Raw genomic sequence first — 17556 nt, forward strand, 5'->3', positions numbered from 1 at the left:
GACTAGTGCTGCCTCGACCCCTTCCTCTGCTGCCACGTCTGCTCGCTCCTGAAACATTGCCTCCTCTGCCACTCCTCTGCGTGTTGTCTGACATACTCTTTAATTCAATAAGCACCCCAAAAATAAAACCGGATTTAACTCTTTGAACGTACAATAGTGGTTGTGAAGCAGAAAGTCAGTTTATTTAGCACAATCGGTCAATTGCAGCTTGCCGTTGGCTGGAAACTGTACGTTTAGGTCACTGGAATGCACTAATCACCCAAAAAATATTACCGCCAGCCGGCGTGTACATGGTTTTAACTCTTTGAACGTACAATAGTGGTTGTGAAGCAGAAAGTCAGTTTATTGTACACAATCGGTCAATTGCAGCTTGCCGTTGGCTGGAAACTGTACGTTTCTGTCACTGGAATGCACTAATCACCCAAAAAATATTACCGTCAGCCGGCGTGTAAATGGATTTAACTCTTTGAACGTACAATAGTGGTTGTGAAGCAGAAAGTCAGTTTATTTAGCACAATCGGTCAATTGAAGCTTGCCGTTGGCTGGAAACTGTACGTTTATGTCACTGGAATGCACTAATCACCCAAAAAATATTACCGCCACCCGGCGTGTAAATGGATCTAACTCTTTGAACGTACAATAGTGGTTGTGAAGCAGAAAGTCAGTTTATTTAGCACAATCGGTCAATTGCAGCTTGCCGTTGGCTGGAAACTGTACGTTTATGTCACTGGAATGCACTAATCACCCAAAAAATATTACCGCCACCCGGCGTGTATATGGATTTAACTCTTTGAACGTACAATAGTGGTTGTGAAGCAGAAAGTCAGTTTATTTAGCACAATCGGTCAATTGCAGCTTGCCGTTGGCTGGAAACTGTACGTTTATGTCACTGGAATGCACTAATCACCCAAAAAATATTACCGCCACCCGGCGTGTAAATGGATCTAACTCTTTGAACGTACAATAGTGGTTGTGAAGCAGAAATCAGTTTATTTAGCACAATCGGTCAATTGCAGCTTGCCGTTGGCTGGAAACTGTACGTTTCTGTCACTGGAATGCACTAATCACCCAAAAAATATTACCGCCAGCCGGCGTGTAAATGGATTTAACTCTTTGAACGTACAATAGTGGTTGTGATGCAGAAAGTTAGTTTATTTAGCACAATCGGTCAATTGCAGCTTGCCGTTGGCTGGAAACTGTACGTTTATGTCACTGGAATGCACTAATCACCCAAAAAATATTACCGCCACCCGGCGTGTAAATGGATCTAACTCTTTGAATGTACAATAGTGGTTGTGAAGCAGAAAGTCAGTTTATTGTACACAATCGGTCAATTGCAGCTTGCCGTTGGCTGGAAACTGTACGTTTCTGTCACTGGAATGCACTAATCACCCAAAAAATATTACCGCCAGCCGGCGTGTAAATGGATTTAACTCTTTGAACGTACAATAGTGGTTGTGAAGCAGAAAGTCAGTTTATTTTGCACAATCGGCAAACTGCAGCACCAACTGTGCACGACAGCCACCAAAAAAAAAAAGGGTGTATGTCACTTTAAATTTTCGATTCTTTGATAGCTGTGGCCCTAAGTAACGATTCTGTGTCCCTGAGTAACGATTCTGTGTCCCTGAGTAACGATTCTGTGGCCCTAAAGTCTCTGTGGCCCTAACTCTGTCCCTTAATACACACAGGTCTGTCTCTCTTGAATGACCGGAGGCCAATGGAGAATTCTAAGATGGCCGCGATTTATAGCTCCACCATTACACAGTGCTGGCTGGCTGCTGATTGGCTAATGCGATCACATGTGATGAATGCATTATGGGTCAGCGCGCCTTGTCTGCGCGCCTTCCCAGAGATCCCCGCCCCATCTTCTCTGTCCATTTTCTCCGTCGCCACACATGTCGCCGCCATTTTTGGGAAAATTCGATTCGTGCATCCGAAGTTTGCTAATCTTCGGATTCGTCGCGAATAGAATTTTTCCAAATCTTCGGAACGAATTCCACTTCGTCATGTTCGATTCGCTCATCTCTACTTATTACTAATGTCCATATAAAAGAACATCTGGGTACCATAACATGATTTCATTTATTGTTAGCTGTAAACAACAAGCACATATGGGAAAAATAAAAACACTCAACTTAAAGAGAGCTAATTTTCAAAGGCTGAGAGTTGCTCTCCAAGAATTAGACTGGGAGGGAATATAGACATCAATGAACACCACACAGAAATGTGAGTTTTTCAAAAAGACTGTATGTGAACACACTGCAAAATATATGTCTATGAGCAACAAGTTTAAAAGGTTAAAAATCAAACCTATGTGGCTTACAGCCAAAGTTAAAAAAGCTATAAACAATAAGAAAAAAAGCTTTTATAAGCTATAAAAATGAAGGAACGCTATCATCGTTTAAACATTGCAAGGAATATAACAGAATATGTAAAAAGGAAATCAAATGAACAACAGATTGCAAAAGATAGCAGGACAAACCCCCACAAATTCTTCAAATATATTAATAGTAAAAAGGTCAGGTCCGAGCATGTAGGCCCTTTACAAATCTAGAGTGGGTGACAGGGGATAAAGAGAAGGCAAATTTATTAAATACCTTCTTCAACTCTGTGTATAAAAAGGAGCATGGGGAGCTCTTGCCCATATTGGGCATGGTATTGACACAGCCCCAGATGATACACATTGGCTCACAGTTGATATGATCTAGAAATATTTAGACAGAATTAAGGTGAAAAAAACTCTTAGACTGGATGGCATACACCCACAGGTCCTTAATGAATTGAAATGTGTCATTTCAAAGCCATTGTTTCTAATTTTTAGGGACTCTTTAATGACTGGCATAGTACCACTGGATTGGCATAAGGCAAATGTAGTGTCTGTATTTAAAAAGGGATTAATATCTTTACCAAGTAATTATAGACCTGTTCGTTTAACTTCTATAGTTGGGAAGATACTGGATACTAAGCAACAGACAGCATGGATTCATAAAAGACAGAAGTTGTCAAACAAATATGATTTCTTCTTATGAGGAGGTGAGCATAACCTTGGACAGAGGGGTGGCGGCGGATATGGTATACTTGGATTTTGCAAATGTGTTTGGCACAGATCCCCACACATGGGTAATGTGCAAGGTAAAGTCTACAGGTTTGTAAAATTCAGTATGTAAATGGATTGAAAACTGGCTAAAAGATCACATTCAGAGATTAGTGGTTAATGATTCATACTCTGAATGGTCTAGGGTTGTTAGTGGTGTACCCCAAGCTTCAGTGTTGGGACCCTTACTTTCTAATATATTTATAAACGATATAGGGTCTGGGATTAAAAGTACCATTTCAGTCTTTGTAGATGACACCAAGCTTTGCAGTGGAATAACATCCTTGCAGGATGTCTCCAACTTACAAGCCGACCTCAATGCACTGTTTAATTGGGCAACTAGGTGGCAAATTAGGTTTAATGTTGATAAATGTAAAGTTATGCACTAAGGAACTAAGAATATGCATGCATCATACACACTAGGGGGAGTACAACTGGGGGAATCAATGGTGGAGAAGGATCCGGGAGTTCTGGTAGATCATAAGCTTAATAATGGCATGCAATACCAAGCTGCAGATTCTAAAGCAAGCAAAATCCTCTCTTGTATTAAAAGAGGTATAGACTTCAAGAGAGGGATATCATTTTACCCTTGTACAAGTCATTAGTAACACCTCATCTGGAATATGCAGTTCAGTTTTGGGCACCAATTCACAAAAGCAATATTGGGGAACTGGAGAAAATGCAGAGAAGGGCAACCAAACTGGTAAGAGGTATGGAAGGGCTCAGCTATGAGGAAAGATTAAAGAAATTTAATTTATTCTCTCCTGAGAAGAGGAGATTAAGCGGGGATATGATCAACATGTATAAATACATTAGTGGTTCGTATCGTGACCTCGGTGTAGAGTTATTCACCCTGAGGTCATCATAGAGGACAAGGGGGTATTCTTTACGTCTGGAGGAAAAGAGATTTAATCTCCAAATAGTTTCTTCACTGTAAGAGCTTTGAAAATGTGGAATAGACTCCCTCAAGAGTTGTTTCTGGCTAGCTCAGTGGATTGCTTTAAAAAAAGACTTGGATTCTTTCCTAGATACACATAATATAACTGGATACTAATATTTATAGGTAAAGTTGTTCCAGGGAGTATTGCCGATTGCCTCACAGGAAATCAGGATGGAACTTTTTCCCCTGCAGGAGCAAATTGGATTATCCTTTGCTGTTTTTTTTTTGCCTGTGGATATAGGATTTTAACCTTTTTTTTAATGGTTGCACTAGATGAACTTTTTGTCTTTTTTCAGCCAGACTATCTATGTAACTATGTAACAGACTACAAATTCTACAAATTCTGATGATCAAATGTAAAAATTGTCAATTGTATGTTTTCCCCCAATGGCTATTTAATTCGGCTCTTCCCTGTCGCTCCCTGAGTTTGATGAAGAAACGTGCATGCCTGAATTCAGCATAACTCATGCTCGGAAATGCGTCTCTCTCCACCCTGCATTGATGTCACTCCACAGATGATGCCGTCAATGCTGTGATCCAACACCATCTTGGAAGATCATAGCTGGCTTCCTCTTTACCCAGTGACATCTTCTGCATCTTGGCATGTCACAGATGAGCCTATCTTTTATGTATATATGTGAGTGGCTATTTTCTTGGTTTCATTAAAGTATAATTACAGTTTACATTTAAAGGCGTTTTTCCTTTTCTCATTTTCCTTGTATACAGAGTCAGCTTGTGCTCCCTGCATCAGCCAATCCTAGTGAATGGACTTTATATAAATACGAGCTTAATTTAATAACATATTACGAGGTGATTAACCTGTTTGCACCTACAGTTGCAAGAAAAAGTATGTGAACCCCTTGGGATTACGTGGAGTTTTGCATGAATTGGGCATAAAATGTGCTCTGAACGTCATCTAAGTCACAACAATAGAAGAACACAGTCTGCTAAACATAATACTACACAAACATTAGATGTTGCCATGGTTTAATTGCACATAACATGTAAACATTCACAGTGCAGGGAGGAAAAAGTATGTGAGGTCCTAGCTTAATGACTTCTCCCAGAACTAATTGGAGCCAGGAGTGAGCCAAACTTGACTCCAATCAGTGTGATGATATTGGATGTGTTGCTGACAGCTGTCCTGACCTTAAAAACACACACCTGTTTTGGGTTTACTGGTTTCAAGAAGCACTGTCTGATGTGAACCATGCCTCGCAGAAAAGAGCTCTCAGAAGACCTACGATCAAGAATTGTTGACTTGCATGAAGCTGGAAAGGGTTACAAAAGTATCTCCAAAAGCCTTGATGTTCATGTGTCCACGGTAAGACAGACTGTCTACAAATGGAGAAAGTTTAGCACTGTTGCTACTCACCCTAGGCGTGGTCATCCTGTAAAACTGACTGCAAGAGCACAGCGCAGAATGCTGCATGAGGTAAAGAAGAATCCCAGAGTGTCAGCTAAAGACCTACAGAAATCTCTGGCACATGCTAACATTTTTGTTGACACATCTACAATAAGGAAAACATTAAACAAGAATGGAGTACATGGGTGGACACCACGGAGGAAGCCATTGCTGTCCAAAAAGAATATTGCAGCACGTTTGAAGTTTGCAAAAGAGCACCTGGATGTTCCACAGCACTACTGGCAAAATATACTGTGGACAGATGAAGCCAAGATTGAGTTGTTTGGGAAGAACACACAACACTATGTGTGGAGAAAAAAAGGCACAGCACACCAACATCAAAACCTCATCCCACTGTAAAACATGGCGGAGGGAGCATCATGGTTTGAGGCTGCTTTGCTGCCTCAGGACCTGGACGGATTGTTGTCATTGATGGGAAAATGAATTCCAGAGTTTATCAAGACATTTTGCAGGAAAACGTACGACCATCTGTCCGCCAACTGAAGCTCAGCAGAGGATGGGTGATGCAACAGGACAATGACCCAAAGCATACAAGTAATTCAACAAAACAATGGCTGCAACAGCACAGAATACGCCTTGCGGAGGGGCCCAGTCAGAGTCCTGCCCTCAACCTGATTGAAATGCTGTGGCATGACCTTAAGAGAGCGATTCACACCAGACATCCCAAGAATATTGCTACACTGAAACAGTTTTGTGAAGAGGAGTGGTCCAAAATTACTCCAGATCGTTGTGCAGGTCTGATCTGCAACTACAGGAAACGTTTGGTTGACGTTATTGCTGCCAAAGGAGGGTCAACCAGTTATTAAGTCCAAAGGTTCACATACTTTTTCCTCCCTGCACTGTGAATGTTTACATGTTATGTGCAATTAAACCATGGCAACATCTAATGTTTGTGTAGTATTATGTTCAGCACACTGTGTTCTTCTATTGTTGTGACTTAGATGACGTTCAGAGCACATTTTATGCCCAATTCATGCAAAACTCCATGTAATCCCAAGGGGTTCACATACTTTTTCTTGCAACTGTATGCCAAGGTTGCCAACCATCAGCAAATTTATGGACAGTTTGTAAAAATCAGTGATTTTACAACTGTCTGTAACTATCAGGGGCTGATAATTTGTCATGCTGTGTTGATTTTTGTAAGTATAAACCAGTTAAATTACTTTTTATGGGTATTGTCATTGTTTCCACATTGTGTTTATAGTGTTTAAAAATTTATTGTCTTTAATTTTGTTAGTTTTTAATATCATTTTTCAGGTTGCCAGTAAAAAATGGGCTCCATCAATAAATGTTCTATGTTTTGGCAGTAAAAATGCTGCGGGAGGTTGGTAACACTGGCCTATGCCCCCTCTCCTTCTCTTATTGTACACCTTTCATTGAATGAATAGTGGCTGTAGCTCTACACTCACCAGCCACTTTATTAAGTACACCTGTTCAATTGCTGAGTAACACAAATTGTTAGTCAGCCAATCACATGGCAGCCACTTAATGCATTTACGCTTTTGAGTATTTAAAAAACTGCTAATCTACTTGGATTTTCAGGCACAACCATCTCTAGGGTTTACAGAGAGAGGTCCAAAAAAGAGAAAACATCCAGTAAGTGGTGGCCGGTGAGTGTATATTGACCAGAAGTAATTGTCAGCTCACACGTAGCCTGTTGTGTGCTCCAACTGAATATGTTCCAGTTGAATTGATTTATTGAATGTTTCCTAATTGTGCCATAGATGTAAATGCATCACACTTGAAAGTGATTCTTCAATCAAATGCCACACTTAGCTGTACACTATTATACTAATTAAAATAGAATTTGAATCAGTTAAATTTTGGAGCGATACAAATACCCTTTATTAGCCCGGGGTAAAATGAATCATGCTTCTAATTCACTCTCTAGAGCGGAGGTGTTCCGGGACCATCCAATATTGATGCTGACCACTATGCCAGGGATTAGTGTAGAATCATGCTGTGTTAACCTCTTATGATGTGGAGGCTAACCCTTTCGTAAATGCTCTCTGTTGGCAGTGGTGATCTCTCACTTAGAGGTGTAATCCTTAATAAGTTATCAGGGCAGCAGTGGGAAGACAATGGACAGACTCTTTGTCACATATTGTTTGTATGTGTGTATTTATGGACACTTATGAGCTTTGTACACCTTCTGTATACTGTAATGTATATCATTGTATACTCTTAATAATGTTAAAAGTAAAAATGGTGCCGCACCCTTATATTATACCCATGAATAAATAAGTAAAATCAATTTTTAAAATATTAATTCAGTAATTAAATAATAAATAATTGCCCTTAATGTATCAAAATATAAAATGTGCAACTCATTATTATAGAGATATATAATTAGAGATGAGCGAATCGAAGTATCCGAAGTGGAATTCGAGTCGAATATCGGAAAAATTTCGATTCGTGCCGAATCCGAAAAATAGCCTAATTCGGACGCGCGAATCGAAATTTTTCAGAAAATGGCGGCTGACATGTGCGGCGACGGAGCGGGGATGTCTGGGAAGGCGCGCAGACAAGGCGCGCTGACCCATAATGCATTCCTCAACTACATGTGATCGCATCAGCCTATCAGCAGCCAGCCAGCCAGCACTGTGTAATGGTCGAGCTATAAATAGCGGCCATTTTGGAATTCTTCATTTGCCTGCAGTTATTGAACAGAGGCAGACCGCTCTGTACTAGGGACAGGGACAGAGTTAGGGCCACAGAAACGATAATTGGGGACAGAGAAAAGTTACTTAGGGACAGAGAACCATTACTCAGGGACACAGACTTGTTAATGAGGGCCACAGAATCGTTATTTAGGGACAAAGAAACGCTAGTTAGGGCCACAGAATTCATAATCAGGGACAGACAGAATTGTTACTCAGTGCCAGAGAATTGTTACTTAGGGCCACAGAAACGTTATTAGGGCCACAGAATTGTTACTCAGGGACAGACAGAATTGTTACTGAGTGCCAGAGAATTGTTACTCAGGGACAGACAGAATTGTTACTGAGTGCCAGAGAATTGTTACTTAGGGCCACAGAAACTTTAATTAGGGCCACAGAATTTTTACTCAGGGACAGACAGAATTGTTACTCAGTGCCAGAGAATTGTTACTCAGGGACAGACAGAATTGTTACTGAGTGCCAGAGAATTGTTACTTAGGGCCACAGAAACTTTACTTAGGGCCACAGAATTTTTACTCAGGGACAGACAGAATTGTTACTGAGTGCCAGAGAATTGTTACTCAGGGACAGACAGAATTGTTACTGAGTGCCAGAGAATTGTTACTTAGGGCCACAGAAACTTTACTTAGGGCCACAGAATTGTTACTCGCACAGACACAGAATTGTTACTCGCACAGACACAGAATTGTTACTGAAGGCCACAGAACTGTTACTTAGGGCCACAGAATTGTTACTCGCACAGACACAGAATTGTTACTCGCACAGACACAGAACTGTTACTGAGGGCCACAGAACTGTTACTTAGGGCCACAGAATTGTTACTCGCACAGACACAGAATTGTTACTCAGGGCCACAGAACTGTTACTTAGGGACAAAGAAACGCTAGTTAGGGCCACAGAATTCATACTCAGGGACAGACAGAATTGTTACGGAGTGCCAGAGAATTGTTACTCTGGGCCACAGAAACTTTACTTAGGGCCACAGAATTTTTACTCAGGGACAGACAGAATTGTTACTGAGTGCCAGAGAATTGTTACTCAGGGACAGACAGAATTGTTACGGAGTGCCAGAGAATTGTTACTCAGGGCCACAGAAACTTTACTTAGGGCCACAGAATTTTTACTCAGGGACAGACAGAATTGTTACTGAGTGCCAGAGAATTGTTACTCAGGGACAGACAGAATTGTTACTGAGTGCCAGAGAATTGTTACTTAGGGCCACAGAAACTTTACTTAGGGCCACAGAATTGTTACTCGCACAGACACAGAATTGTTACTCGCACAGACACAGAATTGTTACTGAAGGCCACAGAACTGTTACTTAGGGCCACAGAATTGTTACTCGCACAGACACAGAATTGTTACTCGCACAGACACAGAACTGTTACTGAGGGCCACAGAACTGTTACTTAGGGCCACAGAATTGTTACTCGCACAGACACAGAATTGTTACTCAGGGCCACAGAACTGTTACTTAGGGACAAAGAAACGCTAGTTAGGGCCACAGAATTCATACTCAGGGACAGACAGAATTGTTACGGAGTGCTAGAGAATTGTTACTCTGGGCCACAGAAACTTTACTTAGGGCCACAGAATTTTTACTCAGGGACAGACAGAATTGTTACTGAGTGCCAGAGAATTGTTACTCAGGGACAGACAGAATTGTTACGGAGTGCCAGAGAATTGTTACTCAGGGCCACAGAAACTTTACTTAGGGCCACAGAATTTTTACTCAGGGACAGACAGAATTGTTACTGAGTGCCAGAGAATTGTTACTCAGGGACAGACAGAATTGTTACGGAGTGCCAGAGAATTGTTACTTAGGGCCACAGAAACTTTACTTAGGGCCACAGAATTGTTACTCGCACAGACACAGAATTGTTACTCGCACAGACACAGAACTGTTACTGAGGGCCACAGAAACTTTACTTAGGGACAAAGAAACGCTAGTTAGGGCCACGGAATTCATACTCAGGGACAGACAGAATTGTTACGGAGTGCCAGAGAATTGTTACTCAGGGACAGACAGAATTGTTACGGAGTGCCAGAGAATTGTTACTCAGGGACAGACAGAATTGTTACTGAGTGCCAGAGAATTGTTACTTAGGGCCACAGAAACTTTAATTAGGGCCACAGAATTTTTACTCAGGGACAGACAGAATTGTTACTGAGTGCCAGAGAATTGTTACTCAGGGACAGACAGAATTGTTACGGAGTGCCAGAGAATTGTTACTCAGGGACAGACAGAATTGTTACTGAGTGCCAGAGAATTGTTACTTAGGGCCACAGAAACTTTAATTAGGGCCACAGAATTTTTACTCAGGGACAGACAGAATTGTTACTGAGTGCCAGAGAATTGTTACTCAGGGACAGACAGAATTGTTACGGAGTGCCAGAGAATTGTTACTCAGGGCCACAGAAACTTTACTTAGGGCCACAGAATTTTTACTCAGGGACAGACAGAATTGTTACTGAGTGCCAGAGAATTGTTACTCAGGGACAGACAGAATTGTTACTGAGTGCCAGAGAATTGTTACTTAGGGCCACAGAAACTTTACTTAGGGCCACAGAATTGTTACTCGCACAGACACAGAATTGTTACTCGCACAGACACAGAATTGTTACTGAAGGCCACAGAACTGTTACTTAGGGCCACAGAATTGTTACTCGCACAGACACAGAATTGTTACTCGCACAGACACAGAACTGTTACTGAGGGCCACAGAACTGTTACTTAGGGCCACAGAATTGTTACTCGCACAGACACAGAATTGTTACTCAGGGCCACAGAACTGTTACTTAGGGACAAAGAAACGCTAGTTAGGGCCACAGAATTCATACTCAGGGACAGACAGAATTGTTACGGAGTGCTAGAGAATTGTTACTCTGGGCCACAGAAACTTTACTTAGGGCCACAGAATTTTTACTCAGGGACAGACAGAATTGTTACTGAGTGCCAGAGAATTGTTACTCAGGGACAGACAGAATTGTTACGGAGTGCCAGAGAATTGTTACTCAGGGACAGACAGAATTGTTACTGAGTGCCAGAGAATTGTTACTTAGGGCCACAGAAACTTTAATTAGGGCCACAGAATTTTTACTCAGGGACAGACAGAATTGTTACTGAGTGCCAGAGAATTGTTACTCAGGGACAGACAGAATTGTTACCGAGTGCCAGAGAATTGTTACTCAGGGACAGACAGAATTGTTACTGAGTGCCAGAGAATTGTTACTTAGGGCCACAGAAACTTTAATTAGGGCCACAGAATTTTTACTCAGGGACAGACAGAATTGTTACTGAGTGCCAGAGAATTGTTACTCAGGGACAGACAGAATTGTTACGGAGTGCCAGAGAATTGTTACTCAGGGCCACAGAAACTTTACTTAGGGCCAGAGAATTTTTACTCAGGGACAGACAGAATTGTTACTGAGTGCCAGAGAATTGTTACTCAGGGACAGACAGAATTGTTACTGAGTGCCAGATAATTGTTACTCAGGGCCCCAGAAACTTTACTTAGGGCCACAGAATTTTTACTCAGGGACAGACAGAATTGTTACTGAGTGCCAGAGAATTGTTACTCAGGGACAGACAGAATTGTTACTGAGTGCCAGAGAATTGTTACTTAGGGCCACAGAAACTTTACTTAGGGCCACAGAATTGTTACTCGCACAGACACAGAATTGTTACTCGCACAGACACAGAATTGTTACTGAGGGCCACAGAACTGTTACTTGGGGCCACAGAAACGTTAATCAGGGACACAGAATTGTTACTGAGGGCCACAGAACTGTTACTTAGGGCCACAGAATTGTTACTCGCACAGACACAGAATTGTTACTCAGGGACACAGAATTGTTACTCAGGGACACATAATCGTTTAATTAAAGAGTATGTCAGACAACATGCAGAGGAGTGGCAGAGGAGGCAATGTTTTAGGAGCGAGCAGACGTGGCAGCAGAGGAAGGGGTCGAGGCAGCACTATTCGCAGCCAGAGGCCAGTGCTCCCGGTGTCATCCAGCGGTCGTGTCTCCACCGACAACCCTGCCGTCGTCGATTGGTTGGCTCGGTCGTCTTCCTCTTCCCAGGTCACCTCTGACACCTACAGCCAACGGTCGGTGGGTACGTCAGACACAACCGTTAGTTGGCATGGCCCGGGACCAAGCCCACTGAAATCACGTGTCCTCTACCTGCCCCTGTCCTTTGGTGTTCCCTCACCAAGCGAAGTATCGCATGCTGTGGGCTCAGCCCCACTGTACAGTGAGGAAGAGCTAACAGAGGGCGGTCAGGAACGGGGGGAGACATCCGCCTTTTCAGCTGCCAGGCGAAGAAGTAGTGGCGAGGAGAGTGGCTCGGTAGCCGGTCTAGAGACAGGTCTGTCTCCTGACCCAGACGCAGCCGAGGGGGCTAGTAGTGAGGCGGAGACCCTACTTGATGATGAGGAGGTTGATCGCACTTGGCAGCCTCGTCGTCATCAGGCAATTTCTTCCGCATCATCAGGAGAAGAGGGTGGCAGCTTGGCAGCGAGCAAAACAGTCGGTGGGTTGCCCAGGAGACAGCAGCAGGGTCGCAGCAGTGTCAGTGGAGCCAAACGTCCACGGAGTAGAGCACCAGCTCCACTGCAGCCTACCACCACGGCCAGTAGCGGTGCCGGTGTGCACGGAGGAAGCAGCAGTCAGCCAGTGAGGAGTATCGGGGGCAAAGTTTCCTACTCGGCGGTGTGGCAATTTTTCGTCAAGCCGCCCGAGGAAGTAAACGTAGCCGTATGTCGACTATGTGGCCAGAAAGTCAAGCGTGGCCAGGGGGCCCATGTTGGGACTACAGCGTTGCGGCAGCATATGCAGCGTCGCCATTTGGTGGCCTGGGAAAACCGTGATAAAGATACGGCGGTTCTGCCCGCCCCAGCCCCCGCTCCATCACCCGCTCCGTTACTTGCTCCGTCACCCGACGTCAATCGCCCTCCATCAGCCAGTCAAGGCTCCAACACCTCTGCTGAGGGGAGTTGTCGCTCGTTGGCATCTTCCGCTCGTTCAGATGCTCCTTCTCCTGCTACTCCTCTTCACGGATTCCGTCAGCAGTCTTTCTTGGAATCCGTTTCCAAGAGACAACAGTTTGCGAGCACGCACCCGACGGTGCAAAAGCTGAACGTCCTCCTGTCCAAGTTGCTGGTGCTGCAGTCCCTCCCTTTCCAAGTGGTGGACTCAGCACCTTTCAGAGAAATGATGGCTTGTGCCGCGCCGCGGTGGAGAGTGCCAAGCCGTCATTTCTTCGCCAAAAAGGCAGTGCCAGCCCTGCATTCACATGTAGAAGACATGGTGGGCCAGTCTTTGAGCATGTCGGTCTCTGCCAAAGTGCACGGCAGCGCCGACGTGTGGAGCTGTAACTATGGTCAGGGACAGTACATGTCATTTACGGCCCACTGGGTGAACGTGGTGCCGTCACAGCCGCACCAGCAACTTGGACAGGTCACGCCGCTTTTGCCTCCACGTTTGCACGTCCTTGGTCCGGCAAAGATGTCCGCCTCTACCACCTCTTCTTCCGCCGTGTCCTCAGCCGCCACCCCCGTGCCAAGTCCCATTACCCGACCGGCATATCACATGTGCAGGGCGCAACGGTGTCACGCTGTTCTGCACCTGGTATGCCTTGGCGAACGTAGTCACACAGGGGAGAAACTTCTGAGTGTAATGAACAGAGAAATCGACAGATGGCTGTCTCCGCGCAAACTGAAAATCGGAACCATGTTGACCGACAACGGAAAGAACATGGTGTCTGCTCTGCGTCAAGGAAGGTTGTGCCATGCGCCATGCATGGCTCACGTGTTCAATCTGGTTGTCAAGCGGTTCTTAAAATCCACCATCCCACTGCAAGACATCCTTAAAATGTCACGTAAACTTTGCATGCATTTCAGCCATTCCTACACCGCAAAGCACACCCTCCTTGAGCTGCAGCGGCAGAACGGAATTCCACAGCATCGCCTGATCTGCGACGTTGCAACAAGGTGGAATTCAACCCTACACATGTTAGACCGCCTTTACGAACAGCGAAAGGCCATCACCGATTTCCTGATGTTACAAGCGGATAAAGGTACTCCCCTGTGTAACTTCGATGTCAGCCATTGGCAGCTCATGCGTGACACCTGCCGCTTGCTCAGGCCCTTTGAGGAGGCCACGCTATTCGTGAGTCGGCAGGACTATGGGATGAACGACGTCATTCCTCTGTTGCACGTCCTTGAACAAATGCTGTTAACAATGGCTGGTCAGGGTGCGGTAGACGTGGCGCACAGATCTCAACGCCACATGACCCCTGTGGGGGCAGGACAGGAAGAAGAGGAGGAGGTAGAGGAGGACATTTGTGCTCAGGAATTATTGAGTGAAATGGGTGGTTTTTCCACTCAGCGGACAGGAGTGGAGGAGCAGGAGCATCTGGTAGAGGAGGAGGAGGAGGAGACAGAGGACCCAGACGCACCGTGGCAGTATGCTGTGGAGATGGAGGCAGGGAGTCCCTCGCATTCCTTGGCACAAATGGCCCATAGCATGCTCGGTTGCTTGCGTAGCGACAGCCGAATAATAACCATCAGACAGAGGGATGACTTTTGGCTGTCCACCTTGTTGGACCCTCGCTACCGTTCCAAAATGGTGGCCTTTTTCACACCTGCTGAGAGGGAGGCCAAAATAACGTACTATAAAAACCACCTATGTAGTCAGTTGGTCTCTGCCTTTGTGCGCCAACGTCCATCCTCAGACACTGTGGGCCCTGTGCGCTCGCGTTCCGCTGCCATGGCAGCAGGGGAGGGGTGGGGTGGTAGGAGCAGTGGCAGCTCCACCAGCAGCAGCTGCCTCAGTCTGCAGTCGATGATGAGTAGCTTTCTTCACCAGCGCAGTGAGGAAACTACTAACCAGCCGCAGCAGCAGCAGCAGCATCAGGTGGACCTGGAGCAGGACCTCAAACAACAGGCTTGGGCCTACTTGGACAGCACCCTGCCAACCGAGGTAGACAATCCCCTTGACTACTGGGCAACGAAACTTGACCTTTGGCCCCAACTAGCTGAATTTGCCCTTGAAAGGCTGTCATGCCTGGCCAGTAGCGTGGCATCGGAGCGCGTGTTTAGTGCGGCAGGAGGTATTGTAACTCCGCGGAGGACACGACTGTCCACCCAAAGTGTGGAGAGACTCACGTTTGTGAAAATGAATCAGGCGTGGATTAGTCTGGATTTCAAACCACCAGTTCCTGACACAACTGACTAAATCCGCCATGAATCATGCCTCAAACATGTGCCACTTTGAGGTCTCCTCACACACTGCTGGTGTGTAGAATTTTTTGACATAGGGTGCTGGCAGATTATGGGCCTCCCATAGCTGCTGCCAGGCCCCTAATCTGCCATAGGCCCCTATATACCGCTTCCTCATGCTGCTGCCAGGTCCAGAGTCTCTCATGGGTCCCTGTACGGCCTCCCATTGCTGCTGTCTCCATCGCCACACTCTGCCATGTGCCACTTTCAGGTCTCCTCACACACTGCTGGTGTGTAGAATTTTTTGACATAGGGTGCTGGCAGATTATGGGCCTCCCATAGCTGCTGCCAGGCCCCTAATCTGCCATAGGCCCCTATATACCGCCTCCTCATGCTGCTGCCAGGTCCAGAGTCTGTCATGGGTCCCTGTACGGCCTCCCATTGCTGCTGTCTCCATCGCCACACTCTGCCATGTGCCACTTTCAGGTCTCCTCACACACTGCTGGTGTGTAGAATTTTTTGACATAGGGTGCTGGCAGATTATGGGCCTCCCATTGCTGCTGCCAGGCCCCTAATCTGCCATAGGCCCCTATATACCGCTTCCTCATGCTGCTGCCAGGTCCAGAGTCTGTCATGGGTCCCTGTACGGCCTCCCATTGCTGCTGTCTCCATCGCCACACTCTGCCATGTGCCACTTTCAGGTCTCCTCACACACTGCTGGTGTGTAGAATTTTTTGACATAGGGTGCTGGCAGATTATGGGCCTCCTATAGCTGCTGCCAGGCCCCTAATCTGCCATAGGCCCCTATATACCGCTTCCTCATGCTGCTGCCAGGTCCAGAGTCTCTCATGGGTCCCTGTACGGCCTCCCATTGCTGCTGTCTCCATCGCCACACTCTGCCATGTGCCACTTTCAGGTCTCCTCACACACTGCTGGTGTGTAGAATTTTTTGACATAGGGTGCTGGCAGATTATGGGCCTCCCATTGCTGCTGCCAGGCCCCTAATCTGCCATAGGCCCCTATATACCGCTTCCTCATGCTGCTGCCAGGTCCAGAGTCTCTCATGGGTCCCTGTACGGCCTCCCATTGCTGCTGTCTCCATCGCCACACTCTGCCATGTGCCACTTTCAGGTCTCCTCACACACTGCTGGTGTGTAGAATTTTTTGACATAGGGTGCTGGCAGATTAAGGGCCTCCCATAGCTGCTGCCAGGCCCCTAATCTGCCATAGGCCCCTATATACCACCTCCTCATGCTGCTGCCAGGTCCAGAGTCTCTCATGCCATGTGCCACTTTCAGGTCTCCTCACACTGCTGGTGTGTTGAATTTTTTGACATAGGGTGCTGGCAGATTATGGGCCTCCCATAGCTGCTGCCAGGCCCCTAATCTGCCATAGGCCCCTATATACCGCCTCCTCATGCTGCTGCCAGGTCCAGAGTCTGTCATGGGTCCCTGTACGGCCTCCCATTGCTGCTGTCTCCATCGCCACACTCTGCCATGTGCCACTTTCAGGTCTCCTCACACACTGCTGGTGTGTAGAATTTTTTGACATAGGGTGCTGGCAGATTATGGGCCTCCTATAGCTGCTGCCAGGCCCCTAATCTGCCATAGGCCCCTATATACCGCTTCCTCATGCTGCTGCCAGGTCCAGAGTCTGTCATGGGTCCCTGTACGGCCTCCCATTGCTGCTGTCTCCATCGCCACACTCTGCCATGTGCCACTTTCAGGTCTCCTCACACACTGCTGGTGTGTAGAATTTTTTGACATAGGGTGCTGGCAGATTATGGGCCTCCTATAGCTGCTGCCAGGCCCCTAATCTGCCATAGGCCCCTATATACCGCTTCCTCATGCTGCTGCCAGGTCCAGAGTCTCTCATGCCATGTGCCACTTTCAGGTCTCCTCACACTGCTGGTGTGTTGAATTTTTTGACATAGGGTGCTGGCAGATTATGGGCCTCCCATAGCTGCTGCCAGGCCCCTAATCTGCCATAGGCCCCTATATACCGCCTCCTCATGCTGCTGCCAGGTCCAGAGTCTGTCATGGGTCCCTGTACGGCCTCCCATTGCTGCTGTCTCCATCGCCACACTCTGCCATGTGCCACTTTCAGGTCTCCTCACACACTGCTGGTGTGTAGAATTTTTTGACATAGGGTGCTGGCAGATTATGGGCCTCCCATAGCTGCTGCCAGGC

Source organism: Staurois parvus, unplaced genomic scaffold (assembly GCF_062004578.1).
Source record: "Staurois parvus isolate SC_StPar_1 unplaced genomic scaffold, SC_StPar_1.0 ptg000022l, whole genome shotgun sequence".
Classification (NCBI taxonomy): Eukaryota; Metazoa; Chordata; class Amphibia; order Anura; family Ranidae; genus Staurois; species Staurois parvus.